This window comes from Triturus cristatus, chromosome 7 (assembly GCF_964204655.1).
Source record: "Triturus cristatus chromosome 7, aTriCri1.1, whole genome shotgun sequence".
In the NCBI taxonomy this organism is placed as follows: Eukaryota; Metazoa; Chordata; class Amphibia; order Caudata; family Salamandridae; genus Triturus; species Triturus cristatus.
This window is the reverse complement of record NC_140590.1, coordinates 570,236,667-570,252,359: the sequence shown is the minus strand read 5'-3', so window position 1 is coordinate 570,252,359 and position 15,693 is coordinate 570,236,667.

Sequence of the window (15,693 nt, the reverse complement as noted above, 5' to 3'; positions counted from 1 at the left end):
GCGTTCTCTAGCAAATGCAGGAAGAAGATACTCCTTCACAATCTCAGACCGGAGGTTCTACGAGTGAATGAGAACATGGTCAAGAAGCCAAGAGCAGCCACAGATGAATACGTATTCCAGCACACGCTTGACAACTTAGACGGTCACTACCAACCGGTCATTTGCATAGCCATCGATCAATACAATTTCTTTCAACGCAAACAAAGTGACACGGAGACGGTGGAGGACTACGTCGCAGCACTCAAGAAACTGGCTATAAACTGCAAGTTCGGGCACCTGCACGACGACCTGATACGGGACCAAATAATAATGCACACGGTCAACACCAGCGCGGAGGAGAAGTTGTGGGTGAGTGGGGAAGCTCCCCTCCACGAAATCATCGCGATCGTCAAAAAGGCTGAACTCTCCAAAAGGTGCACGGCGGCTGCGAAAAAAGAGGACACAAAACCGACGGTGTGCAAGATAAGCGACAAAGACATGCCCAGAGACAAACCAGGCCCCTTCACAGGACACAATTCTGGCCGACACCCCACGAAGACCTCGACAGACCATCCCGGCCCTACCCCGGATCGAAAAGCTCCTGCTACAGGTGCGGCAGCCAGACGCACATGGCCAACGACAAACAATGCCCTGCCTTCCACGTCAAGTGCTCCTTTTGCGGCGTGACAGGACACTTCGGCAAAGTCTGCAGGCGGAGACCCCGCAGCAACGCAGTTAAGTGTGTCATGTACGACTCGGAGCCCGACGCCAAAGAAGGAGAAGAAGACGAAGATTGCATCTTGTGCATAGAGGATCAGGTGTTAGGCGTCGACTGCACCTCCAGGAGGAAACCATCCTGTCTCATGTCCATAGGAGGGATCCAGATATCCATGGTGGTGGAATCAGGGTCCCCATTCACAATCATAAAACGGGACATATGGGACAAGGATTTTGCCAGCACACTAGGGCGTCATCTACACCCTACGGATGTACATCCGGTCACCTTCACAGGTGAAAAGAGTCCCATGGTAGGATTCCGACGACTACACTTCGAGTTCAAGGAGCGGGAGACCACGGGCAAGTTGCACATAGCAGAAATAGGACCCTCGGTCCTAGGGTGGATCGACCAAGGAGCGCTGGGCATCCAGCTCAACCCAGGTGGAAAAACGCAAGTACTGATGACGAGCGAAAGCCCCAGCCCTAACGTGGACAAACTTTGAGAAGAGTTCCCCAACGTCTTCGACGGGACCATTGGACAATTGTCTAAGTTCACTCATAAAATCCAGCTTAAGGACGGGGAAGTCTCCGACAGTCACAAGGTGCGGAACATCCCCTTCAACTGCAGGGAAGCCATGCAACTCGAATTACAATGCCTGGAGGACAATGGAGTCATTGAACTCATCAAAAGCGCCGAGAGGCTTGCGCCCTTGGTAGTGGCATGCAAACCAAACGGAAAAGTGCGTCTGTGCATTGACCTTTGAGAACTAAACAAAAACATACTGGTCGACAAGTTCCCCGCTGCCATGCATCAACGACATGCTAGCTCAAACCAGCGGAATCAAGTGGTTTTCGACCATAGATCTCACAGCCGCATACCACCAGATCTTACTCCACCCATCGTCTAGAAAGCTGACCTCGTTCATCACCCCATTCAGCTGCTACCGATTCAGGCGCCTTCCCTTCGGACTGGCATCCTCAGCATCAGTATTCCAAAAACTAATGTATAAGCTGTTCAAAGACTGCCGCGATGTCCTATACTTCCAGGATGACATCCTAGTAATGGGGAGAACCAAGCAAGAACACGATGAGACACTTAGAACAGTCTTGCACACACTTTCCACCAATGGCCTCGTCGCTGAACTGGAAAAGTGCAGATTCGGCCTGCGTAAAGTCACATACCTGGGGCACGAAATCGGCGAAAATGGGATTTCCCTGAAGAAAGCCAACGTCGAAGCCATCAGATCGGCGCCCAAGCCAAGCACCAAGGAAGAAGTACGATCATTCCTCGGGTTGGCGGAATTCTTTAGCAAATTCGTCAAGAACTTCGCAACCAAGACCCACAACTTACGCCAGCTGCTGAAGGAGAAGTCCACGTTCCACTGGTTGGCAGAATCAGATGCTGAATTCGAGACTATCAAAAAGACATTTGCAAAGCCATTCCACTTCAAGGGTTCGACAGCTCCGCCCCCAGCATCCTGACAACCGACGCCAGCGAGAAGGGATTGGGAGCAATCCTGTCGCAACACACCACGGACGGCACGGAAGTCACCATCGGCTTCGCATCCCGCTCCCAACAAAAAGAAGTTTAGCGTTACAGAAAGAGAGATGCTGGCTGTCATCTGGGCCATGGAGAAATTCCGACAATACCTCTGGGGCTCCAAGTTCACGCTCCGCACGGACCACAAGCTGCTAATCGAAGTCCTCACTTCCAGCGGGAATGCCAAAGCCACACCGCGCATAGCCAAAATGACACTCCGGCTCCCGGATTTTGTCTACGACGTGGAATTCCTGCCAGGCCACAAGAACAAAGTAGCCGACTTTCTCAGCCGGTCGGCCACAATGGAGGACACCCCACATTTGACCGTTGGGATGAATACCAAGTGGCGGTCACAGCAGATCAGGAGACCACCATAGGGGCGCATGACTGGAAGACAGCCTACGGACGGGACCCGGATCTCTCCAAAGTGAAGACCTTCATCACTCATGGCTGGCCCGAGTAGAAACACTAGAAGGGCGATCTCAGGAAGAACTGGGAGTTGCGTGAGGAGTTATCCCTCAGTGACGATGCCGCGTTCCACCTCAGAGGTGACAAAGTCATTCCCCCGAAGGATGTGCTGGACCGCCTCCTCACCATACTGCATGAAGACCATCTAGGCATCGTCAAATCAAAACTAAGAGTGAAACAGTCGTACTGGTGGCCGGCAGTGGACAACTCTGTGGAAAGATTTGTGCGAACCTGCCAACACTGCGCTAACGCCGACAAAGCACACACAATGCTGAGACCCCCGATGGGGAATTCAACACGCCCACGATACCATGGGAAGAATTGTCCGTGGACATCTTGGGCCCCATCCTGGACTCGTGGGGAGTACCCAAGTACGTGATCGTCCTCGTCGACAGATACTCCAAGTGGCCAGAAGTGGAGATCTGCGAAAAAATGGACACTGATGCCGTCATCACCTTCTTGACAAACACATTATTGAGGGAAGGCATTCCAAGAGTCCTCACCAGCGACACTGGCCACCAGTTCACCTCGGAAAAGTGGACAGCATTCCTTCAGAGAAATGGCATCTGGAACAAACACACGCCAGTGTATCATCCTGCTGGCAATGGCCAAGCAGAATGGTTCAATAGAGTCCTCATGGGCTCGGTCCAGGCAGCCATTGGCGCGGGCAAGAACTGGGAGATGCAAATCAGAAACCCTGTGTGGGCCTATCGCATCACTCCTACCCTCACTGGGTACAGCCTGTTCAAGATCCTGCGTGGCAGGAAGCCATTCACAAGGGACAACCTGGTGTGGATGGACTTGAAACTTCAAAGCGCTGGTCACCTGCAGTGGTGAGAAGCAACATACAGAAAGCCCAAAAGATATATAAGGGCAATTACGACAAGACGCACGGAGTACGAGCGGTCTCCTTAGCCCGATGGGACTGGGTAAGAGTGAAACTGGGCCACTTCTGCAAGAAAGGTGACAGCAAATTCAACCCGCCCCTTCAGGTCCAAGAACCGTATTCCCGCTCAGCACTACTAAGCGACGGCAAAGTATGGTCACACAGCAGAATGGCGAAGTGCAACAAGGTCATACAGTGGCAAGCCAATGGATCCTCCTCCATGACACATTCTCAAGGGATGACGATGGATCTCGATGACGACGTTGCTACTGACAGTTCCCAGTCTGGCGGCCTGAACGTGGGGCCAGGAAGCAGCACCGAATACGCTGGAGAAAGAAACAACGCCGCCCCAGCAAAACACACACCTCCCCAAACGCACGATGACGCGGACACACCTGAGATAAGGCAAGGGGCATCCACTTCACACGACAACTGCCAGGGAAGAGAATCACACGAGGAACATGCCTTCTACACACACACCCGCACAGATAGAAGAGTACTGCGGCCAAGAAGATACAATGACTTTACCACATAGAGCTCTAGGGGGCCAATACCATCTTCACCCTGAGTGGACAACGCAGATACCCGGGATTCCTCCGATGAGGGGTCACCACGCAGAGACTGTGTGCAAAAAGTGCTCACGCACAACCCACCGATAAGCAGTTCATGTAGTTGGGACACTCGTTCTAATGCCTGTTGCATTGTTATTAAAGGGGGGAGATATGTGGTGTTGCAGTCTGGTGCTCTACACCCACGTGACCTGCTCTGTGCCTCATGGGATCGTGAGAGTAGGTGCAGAATGTGAGGCAGAGTATAATTAACAATTTGCGAACAGTCGAGACAAGAATTTTCAATTCTATTAAGGACAACAGAGACGAGGATTATGCTTCTTATTTCTTTGCTTTATTACAGCAGACAATAAAAAACCATCTTTTTTATTACATAAACTACAAATCCCATGAGTCCTATGTACCATACTACCATAGAGACTATCCCTATATAAGGTCCAACTGAGGCAAACACCTCCTCTTTCTTTGCGTGACTGCAAACTGTTAAGTCCAACACTTTCAACAAACTACTCCGTCTTGAGCTGGGTACGTGAGGAACAAACTTTCATAAGAACCAAACATCTGAAGACCAACAGGCGAACTTCGGATCTGAGGGACGAGACCCCGCTGTTCAATCCAGGCCAAAGAACTCCATGCCGTGAAGGGGAAAGACCATTCCCAACCATACCGTGAAAAGAAGACACTTCTCACTTGCCACTGGAATCAGAATCAAAAATAAAGGTCCCGTAATAACGGTAATCTCCAAATCATGTTCAATCATTAAATCCTACAACAAGGGGGGAAAAAAAATATCAAACATAATGCAATCGAAATGCAATAATAGTACTGATCTTACATTTACATTCATGAAACAAAATAAGTTCTGGGTGGGATAATCCTCACCTCCGTTGTCCTTAATAGAATTGAAAATTCTTGTCACGACAGTTTGCAAATTTTTAATTCTATTCAGGACCGGAGGCTCCGATTATGCTTGTTTAAAGCTTAGCCACCACCACTGATGCAACATCCACAATAGGTTTGTAATAAAACGATTTAAAAGTAGATTCATTTGATCAATCAGCTGTAGTCATAATGTCGGTTAGGCTTACACCTAAGGAAAAGGACTCAAACAGAGTGAGCGCCAAACTTAGAAACATCAATGCCTGCTTCATTCATGAGCCAACGCACCCATCTCGCTAAAGTAGCTGGAGATACCGGACAAAAGGGTTTCTGCAATGCAATAAACAGTTGACCTTGCTTGTCTGAACGGAAGTTAGCTGTACTCACCTCGTACGCCTTTACACATTGTACCACACATAATTTGTATTATTTGGAAAAGCAGGATATGACACCGAAGTAGAGTTACATTTGGTACATCTGGAAATAGTAAAAGTGACCCCATCCGGGGAGAACCGACGACCCGCAAGATCTAAAGCCCGGATATCAGATACTCTCTTGCAAGAGACCAGACATAACAACATCGCTGTTTGCGCGACAGGTATTTGTTAGCCGGCCAAGTTTCCAGAAACCTGAGCACCACCGTAACGTCCCACAAAAAAGAATACTTCGGACACGGAGGTCTGACCACCCGGAAGCCTCTAAGCAATTTACACACCAGGGGATGTTCCCCCACTGGTTTGCCCTCTAACTGAGCATGCCCAGCCGAGATATTAGATCGGAAATTGTTTACTGTCCTATACGCAGAACCCGATGAAGCCAAAGAAGCTAGGAAATTCATGACCATGGAGACATTAGCTGCAGTGGGATCGATGTCCCATTGAACACACCAGCTACACCACCTGTTTCATGCTGATGAATACCGCTTGTGGGTATTATGTAACCATGCCTGTCTGATGAAAGCAGAAGCATCTGTCGAAAGGCCTGGGACTTGCCATCTGTCCCTGAAACTCGCCACGCTACTAGTGGCAACTGTCCTGCGTTTACCAACGGGTGAGGGACCTTGTGAGGGTCCAGCAACAGGTTCCATCTCTGAAGGAGGAAAATTGGTACAGCACAAGACATTTCCAGAACAATCGGGAACCATGCTTGAGCTCTCCACAATGGTGTAACTAACACCATTTCCGCCTGTTGGCGTCTGGCTTGGGCCAGGACCCTGGTTATCATGACAAAAGGCGGGAAAGCATAACAAAGGACTGGGAAGAAACGCAACCGAGGCCAGAGCTTCTGGATCCGTACGCCAGCTGTAAAAGTCCGGAAGTTGTTTGTTCAGACGTGATGCAAACAAATCCAACTGGCAAGGGCCCCATTAGAGGTTCAGCATTCGGAAGATCCGAGGGTGCAATCGCCATCACTGTAGTTCCGTAGATAACGGGAGTGCCAGTCGGCCACCTCGTTCTTTCGTCCCGGGAGGTACTCTGCCACTACTGACAGTTTGTGTTGTAGGCAATAATGCCAAAAGTATTTGGTAATTTCAGCTAGGATGCGGGACCTCGTACCCCCAAGGTTTGTTCACATACCGGACAGCCGATACATTGTCCATCCTCAAGAGGATGCAACAATCCGTCTTCTGCGGGGAGAGGCTGCGGATCACGACCGAGCCTGCCAGCAACTCCAGGCAATTGATATGAAGGGAGAGCTCCTCCGGAGACCACCGTCCCCCCGTCGAGATCGGACCGCAGCGGGCACCCCATCCCCAGCAGCTGGCGTCCGATTCGATCACTACCTCTGGTTTGGAACCAAATATAGCTCTGCCATTCCACGACTCCATGTGGTCTAGCCACCACAACATTTCCAACCTCGCTTCTTCTGAGAGAGGGATCTGTTCGGCATATCCGAGGCCTTTGCGGAGATGTTGAATCTTCAAACGTTGGAGAGCTCGGTAGTGAAGGGTGCCCGGAAAGATGGCCTGGATCGAGGAGGACAGCAAGCCCACTACCCGGGCTATGGATCTCAAGGACACAATCTGCCTGCTCACAATCAATCTCAATTCTTTCTTGATCGTTCTGATCTTGGACTTGGGCAGGAGAAGCTGGCAGCTGCGTGAGTCCACCTGAAAGCCCAGAAATTCTATAGATTGTGTGGGCACCAGAACGGACTTCTGAGGGTTTATAACCAAACCCAGGCTTTGAAGTAGGTGAATGGACCATTCCAGATGCGTCGTCACCAGTTGAGGACATTGCGCCATGATAATGACATCGTCCAGATAAATGATTAGCCTCACTCCGTGCGAGCGCAAGGACTCCATCACCGGCCGAAGGAGTTTCGTGAAGCACCATGGTGCTGACGGAAGTCCGAAGGGAAGGACCGTGTACTCGTAGTAAACGCCTTGCCAGAGGAACTGAAGAAAATGCCGATGAGGAGCGTAGATGGGCACAAACAAATAGGCTCCTTCAAAAAAGTTTGGCCGAAGAGGAGACCCTGGGTCATCGGGCCCGCATTTGGAGGACAACTCCGCCAGTTTAGGATCTAGCTTGAGGAGGATAGACCTCCTCCTCTCGCTCGACATGGTGCAGTTGGCATTGCCCAACTGACATACTGCTCGTTGCGCCCAACCGATGAGGCCGTCGGGATCCACTGGGGACCCGGACTCCTTGGCCTGGAGGCCCATTTCGAGAATCGTGGCCAAAGGCCCTGAAAGATCGAGGAGTTTATCTTGGCATGACCACTAGGCACAGTCTATGCCCTTTTTGGGGTCCTTTGAGTATTTTTTCAGGTAGGTTAACATGGTCGGATCCACTTCGGGGGTCTCCACCATGCGGGCCGCATGGTCAGGTCTCAGGCACTCCGACTTAAGTTGCGCCCTGACGTCTTTGTCAAAGGGGCGTCGGAGATGCGACTAAAGATAGTCCGCTACCTCCTGTGAGGGTAACCATGCCGTAGAATTGGGGTGAATGATGTCCGTCGGGTCGAAGGTGAGATGCTTAGGCGGTGGAGGAGGCTCCACATGATGTTCTTTCCTGGTCTTTTTCGCTGGTTTAGCAAATTCCTCCTGATCGGACTTACCGTCAGTAGAGGAGTCTCCTTTTTCTCCCTGGGTAGACTCCGTCTGGTCTGCTTGCACCAGATAGGCCGAGCAAAGTCCTCCGAGTGGGGGTTAGAAACCTTCTTTCCTGTTGTTTTGGGACGGGTATTTGCGGCTGGGAGCCACCCCTGCTGCAGCACATAGTTGTTAAGATGCCGTTTAAGAGGCACTATCGCCCTTACCAGTGCTGAATTCACAGACTGCTGTACTCCAGCTTTCAAGGCCTCTACGAGGTCCTGCTCCAGGGAACCAGATAGTTTAGAATCAAAATACTCCTCCTTGAAGTAGTATTCGGCCATGGTGTAAGTGATAGCTGTCACCCAAGTGTACAACAGGTGATGTGCGGGCAGGAGTAATTGTGGGGGAGAGGGACAACCCCAGGAAAGCTAGGCAATCAAGCCTATATCAAGGTATTATGTAGTGGAGGGAGGGCCTGCCAAACCTCTCTAGGCAGAGCCTATGCCAATCTTTTCCGGCCCTCAGCAGATTCAGAGCTTCGGGCATCAGCGGGGGCTGTACCACGGGCTACTTATTTGAATAAACGAGAATTTCCCGCTCTGCTCGCACTCTGATCGGAGATCGGAATCAAGTCAGTATCAAGTCAATATCCAAAATGGCTGCCGCATGTGGGATACTGGCCGCCTGTGAAAAAGGAAAGAGGACTTGCGCGAGCAACGACGCGCGGTCCTCGCCCCCAAAACTCCCACTCCACTGGAAGAGACACGGGCGCAGCGCGCCCAGTCGGGCAGGCCCAAGCGCTCCCTAAACAGCACACACGCGCGCAAGTGCCTGACCTACAAACGGCAGATAAATAATTAGACACAGCGCGGATCAAGCGCACGTCAGCAATAAGCCTAAAGCTGTCTACTCAGTAACACACACAGCGCGAAGCAAGCACAAGAAAAGGGGGGGCCAATCGGCCCCCACGCAGGCATGGCGGGGCCCGGCCCCTCCCATATCCCGTCCCCTTCGTGGTGGCTGTTACCGCCCCCCCTTGCCCCGGAAGTAGTTGTGTGCTTCCGGGCCGGGGGGGGCGGGGCCGCGATCACGAAGGGGTTAAGAGCCTGGGGGGGCGCGGGAGGCGGCCTCTTTGTGCCCGCGCTCCCCAGGCTCGCTCCTCGCCCCACCGTGGGGCTCTTTATTTTCCTTTTTGTTCGTTTCAGGTGTGCACCCGGATCCGGCCAGCTGCGGAGGACTGCGGTGACCTCGTTTTCCTGAGGACGACGGAAGCGTAGCGGGGAGAGTTTGCCGATTGCCAGAGAGTGCCAGGAAGTTTGCCGATTGCCAGAGATTGCCAGGAAGTTTTCCCGGGCTCGTCTGGAGGCCGCTTGCGCACTGCGGGGACGTCCGCGTTGTGGCCATCACGACACGAGGTATTTTGTGGGGCGGGCGGTGGGGGCTGCAGAGCCTCAGCGAGCGTACAGGAAAAGCCGGGCGGCAGAGGTGAACGTTTCGTTTCTGTTTCTTTTACGAGCGTGTGTAGAACGAAGTTAAGCAGGGACAGCTAGGGCAGAGGGCGGATGGGTGACCAAGAAGGTCTTTTCAGGAAGGAACGTTTGTTTTTGAATTAAACAAAGGGCTAGGGTGGTTACACGTTATTCCTACAGTCTAGCAGGTATATTGTCCGACGTGTGTATTGTGTAATAGGTGAAGGATCTTCTTGTTAGACGACTGGTGCTAGAGAAGGGGCTCTGTTACAATTTTGAGCACCTATTTACAATAAATTGCAGAGGTACATGATCTGAGGTGTGTGCATAGCACACCAGTTTAGTGTCGTTTTTTGCCCTTTTTCCATAAGGAAGTGACCCATTTACAATTCAATTGGGTATATGATCGGATGGTGTGTCTTACAGGGGTGGTTGGTCTGGCCTCAAGGCACACGTGAAATTGTTTAATTTTTGTTTTACGGGGGGTAGTGCTCAACTTACTTCAGGCTGCCACAGTGTGAAATTTAACGCATTTTCTGTTACAGGTCAACAGGACTAGGAGCTAGGTCGGTATTCCAGCTTGGGCGCCTTTTCATTTGGGTCAGGTACGGAGCACGGTGTGCTCATAAGTATGTCTGCAAGAAGGGGGCACGCGAATGCTAGCGTGGGTTGGATGTTTCAGAAAATGATGCGCGGAATGGCGGCAATGGAGAAACGCCTGGGGAAAGTTGACAAGCTGGGTAGGACGGTAGCGGAATTGGGAGAGAAGGTAGGAGCGCAGGCCGGCCCATCGGGAAGACCTAAGCGAGCGATAGTGCCGCCCAAACCAAGGGGCGAATTTGCGACACCGCCCAAGCGGGCGAGATCTAAGAAGGTGGGGGGTCGTCCACAGGGTCCAACTCCCATGGTACCACCGGCGGCACCTGTCCCTCCACCTCAGGCACCCGTCCCGCCACCTCAGGCACCCTTGGGCATCCCGGCACCGGTGCCCCAGCTACCAGTTGCTGTGCCAGTAGCGCCGGCAGCACCTTTAGCACCATTGGCGCCACCGCCCACCCCGGTTCCCGTGGGGGGCTCGGTACCGAGTGGGGTCCCTCCCCTCCTGCCCATGTCTGGTCCAATGCCAGCAGATTTAGCAGCCCAGGTAGCAGTCGTTCTCCCCTGGTTAGGTAAGGGCGCGTTGCCGGACATCACGAACCTCACGGCAGAACAACGAACATTAGTTGCGCAGATATTGTTGGCTAGTGGCCAGGGCAGCCCGCCACTCGCACCGGTTTCTCCCCAAACAGGTCCAGCGAACACCGGGGGCCCAGCCAAGACCGTGGAGGTGGCGTCATCCAACGACAATGGTAAGGAGGTTGCCCTGCCACTGTTGGGCGAGGGCGCGATGCCCTCCAGAGGGGAGTGCCTGGCGCAACATGTGTCACAAAGTGTGAAAGAGTTGATTTGGGCGGATAAATACGTTAATATCTTTTCATTGTTGATAGACAGCAGGGAATGGGAATATGCGAAAGCACAGAAAGATATGATGTTGCCTAGTGAATGGAGATCAAAATTGTACAAATTTAGGGTTGAAGAAACCATCCTCAATTGGGTGAGGGCCTTTGCTGTGTACAGTGCAGTAATTGGGGAACGTTTTCCAGGAATGCAATCAGTCATGAGCTGCTATCAGAGTAGGATCACAATGTACCATGATAATCATGCGGGGGATGTCTGGAAAGAGTACGATATAGCCTTCAGAAAATCTAGGGAGTTCAACAAGTCTTTGGCATGGGACAAGGTAGATTCTATTTCTTGGCATTCTCAATTTGAGAAGGGGCAGGGGGCGGGCCCTAGCTCTGACTGGAACAAAAGTTATTCTCCCAGGCCACAACAGCCATTTCAGCAGCCCTTTCGGCCAGCGCAGGGCGGGGAGACAAACCAAAAGGCTAGAAGCGGTGGAAGTGCAAAAGGGGTGTGTTGGGACTTCAACAAACGGACATGCAACAGGGCACCGGGCACTTGTAAGTTCAGGCACGCGTGCAACATATGCGGCCATCCTTCCCACCCAGAAGCGACATGCAGGAACAAGGGCAGTGGGCCTGGGAATAGGGGAAGGAAGAAACCAGAGTAACAGGATCCATCCCATTATAGCACATTCGCCCATTCTTTTGTCGGTTATGATCCCATGGCTTAACAGGTACCCCAACCACACGTCTGCTAGATTATTGCAAGAAGGGTTCACTCATGGTTTCAGAATTCCAGCTGGGGGTTATGTCGGGACACCGCAGTGCAGGAATCAGCTGTCAGTGCTCTCCAATCCCACGCTGGTGGCTAGCAAAATAGAAAAGGAGTTGCGCTTGGGTAGGGTAGCGGGTCCTTTTCATGTCATTCCTACTAAGAATTTTGTATGCTCCCCGTTGGGCATAGTGCCAAAAAAGGAGAAGGGCGAGTATAGGCTTATCCACAACTTATCTGCACCTAGGGGCCTATCCTTGAATGATGCTATTGATGAATCAATCTGCAGCGTTAAATATGCATCTTTTGATCAGGCGGCGGACATGCTGAGGGACTTAGGCGCGGGTGCACTGATGGCCAAATCAGATATTGAGTCAGCCTTTAGACTACTCCCTGTTCACCCGGAGGATCAGCGCCTCTTAGGTTTCTCCTTTGAAGGGAAGTACTACATGGATAAGTGTATGCCCATGGGCTGTTCCATTTCATGTGCATATTTCGAACAGTTCAGCTCTTTCTTGGAATGGGCCCTAAGGCAATCTACAGGGCACCAGTATGTCATGCATTATCTGGATGACTTTCTTTTCCTGGGTCCGGCGGGGTCACGGGAGTGTGCGTCAGCATTGCAGGAATTTTGCGTGCTCATGCGCTCTTTCGGGGTACCCCTGGCGCAGGGAAAAACGGTCGGGCCAGTGGCATGCTTGGAATTCTTAGGAATTGAACTGGATTCAGTGGAGGGTTGCTTTAGATTACCAATGGAGAAGATACAAAGATTCAAGAATACCCTAGGATCATGCATACAGGCTAAGAAGGTTACTCTACAAATGTTACAGCAGACAGTGGGTCAGTTAAATTTTGCATTGAGAGTAATACCCATGGCGCGCCCTTTTTCACGCTCGATTGCACAGGCCATGAAGGGTCTTCGGGAGAAGCATCACCGGACACGGCTATCTGCAGAGGTTCGCCAGGATATGCGGATATGGATTGCATTCCTGGAGGATTTCAATGGCAGAGTGCTGTGGGGTGCACCCACGTTGTCCTCGGAGGACTTGGGTTTATGGACTGATGCTGCAGGCAGTGTAGGTTTTGGGGCAATCCTTGGGAGGAAATGGGTGGCACAGAAGTGGCCCGCCTGGTGGGAGGAGAGCGGGCTGACGATGAACATTGGTTTCCTCGAGCTCTTCCCAATCTGGGTGGCACTGAAAGTGTGGCCCCAGGATCTGGCCAACCGATCAGTAATCTTCTGGTCAGATAATATGTCAGTGGTGGAATGTATCAACCAACAAGCTGCAAGGTGTCCATTCATATTGCGCCTGATGAAGGAGATTGTGCTGTGTTGCATGACATTAAACATACTTTTCAGGGCAAAACATGTCCCAGGGGTGTTGAACAATGCAGCTGATGCTCTTTCTCGCTTTAAGATGCAGGTGTTCAGGGATCACCTGCCGGACGCAGAGACCACCCCGGCCCCTTTCCCGTCGTCTCTCTGGCAGATTGGTGCCCCCAACTACATGACCTCGTGGCAGCCAGCATAGCACCCAAGACAAGAAAAGCTTATGAAGGGGCGTTCAGGTCTTACTGTCACTTTCTGGGCCAGGGCTGGGAGAGCGGGTGGTTTGTGGAGGCTAGCTTTAATAACTACATGAGCGCGTTACACAGGGAAGGGCGCACGGCCGCAACAGCCGGCAGGCACAAGGCTGCAATCTCCTTTTTTGCACGTGCTAAAGGGGTGAGGGATCCCACGAACAGTTTCTTAGCGCAGAGGGCATTGAAGGGATGGCGGCGCATGCAGGCACCGGCCACAGATACTAGGAAGCCGATAGGTTTTGAGCGCTTGTCGGCAGTGCTCCTCGCGCTGCCGGATACATGTAGCTCCGCGGCCGAGGTATGTTTGTTTAAAGCGGCATTTTCATTAGCCTTTTATGGGGCATTCAGGGTAAGCGAACTGGTGGCGGCCAACAAATGTGATAGGGTAGGCGGCCTTCAGCTACATGATGTCGGCAGGAGGGGTGACACAATGTGGATTACCATCAGGAAATCAAAGACTGATCAAGAAGCCAGGGGCCAAACCTTGGCGTTACACCGGGCACGGAGCAATGTCTGCTGCCCGGTGGCACTAGTGGAGGAGCTCTTGAGACAGCGGGCGCAGGAATGTAGGGGGCCACTGCTGCTGCATGGGGACGGAACACCTTTGACTAAGTTTCAGTTCCAGAGGGTGCTGGCCATGAGTATGGCCAGGGCGGGTCTTAACCACAAAGAGTTTGGGACGCACTCCTTTCGGATAGGGGCAGCCACAGAAGCAACTGCCAGGGGGTTGAACTCAACCAGTGTGCAAAGGATTGGGAGATGGTCCTCTAATAAGTACAAAGGTTACGTGCGGTTGCACATGTTGTGAGAACAGTTGCCATTTTGAGTCTTGACACTTGTCCTTTTTTTTTGTCTGGTTATTTACAGTTTCACGGGCCTGCGACGCAGGACGGAAACTTCCCATGGACCATCTCATCAACTCAGCAACATCAAGGAATTGCCCAGAGGACAAAAAGAAGGCAAGGGTAGTTTGGGTAATAGGACATTCATTTGTGAAGCGCGCTAACACAATTTTTCTTGCAGGTTTGGGTAGACGGAGGGCGGAGAGTGGGGGGTGCACGGTCTCCTTCCACGGCAGGGGGGGGCTTCGCCTTAGTCAGTTCAGGGATTATATGTTGGATTTACTAAAACGACATACTGCACCTCCCTCGGCGGTGATCCTTCATCTGGGGGGGAATGATCTGGCAGGCCTGGGTAGGAGGGTCCTCCTGGAAGAGATTATAGCAGCAGCAGGGTGGGTGGCAAAGCGGTTACCGGGGTCTGTGATTGTATGGTCACAATTGATACCAAGAATGCAATGGAGGGGCGGGGACTCTGTTAGCACCCTGAATCACTCAGTAAGGAGGATTAACAACAAGCTGGACAGGTTATTTAGAACCCCGGTCTTACAGACCATACCTCATGGGTGCATCTGGGGGGAGCACTTTTACCTGCGGGACGGGGTCCATTTAACTGAGGCAGGGAATGCTCTTTTTATAAGGAATATCCTGGCGTGGGTTGAGGACTTTGGAAGTAGGTTATGACCTTTCTAGAGGTAGATGTGCGGGGGGGGGCCAGATAGTCGGTCAACTATGCTGGCCTGTGGCGGTAAGGTCATAATCGGTGAGCAGCATTTTAAGGTCCTTAGGGGGGGGCGGGCCCAGTCACGAAAGGGGCCGCCCATCGGGAGGGGCCATTGGTCTCTCCCAGAACTTCAGGGGCAGGATATGATATCCATTACTTAGAAGGGTGCGGGGGAGGGAGTCCACGCTTTCCTCAGGCTGGTAGCCACCCCTCACAGACACTATGACGTCATCAAGGTGCGCAAGTGTGGGCCCTCCTGTTATGGTTTAATGGAGTTCAGAGCGCACGGGGTGAAACGTGCCCTGGGTTGCGCATGCGCATCTCGAACGTGAGAGCGTAGCTGTAAGGGATCTGACACCGGTTAGCGACCTTGCCGTCCGACGTAATTATTAGAGTGCTTAATTTTCAGGATGTTTAGATTCGGTTAGGAAACACGCTGTACTAGATATTTGTTAAGGTTAGCCCATCTTACAATGTCAAAAATGGATGTAATCTAATGTTCTGAAATGTGCATTCTAAAAATTGTCAAAAATGTTTATTTTATAAAATTTTCATTTTATTTTCATATTTTAATAAATACGGCCAGGGGTCCCTTGACCCCTGCCTTCCAAAGACCCATGTGTGGACCTGCTGAATTAAGTAATGCAATTTGTGTAGTAAGGAGGGGGGTGGCCGGTAGTCCCAGCCCATGAGAAAAGGGGGGGCCAATCGGCCCCCACGCAGGCATGGCGGGGCCCGGCCCCTCCCATATCCCGTCCCCTTCGTGGTGGCTGTTACCGCCC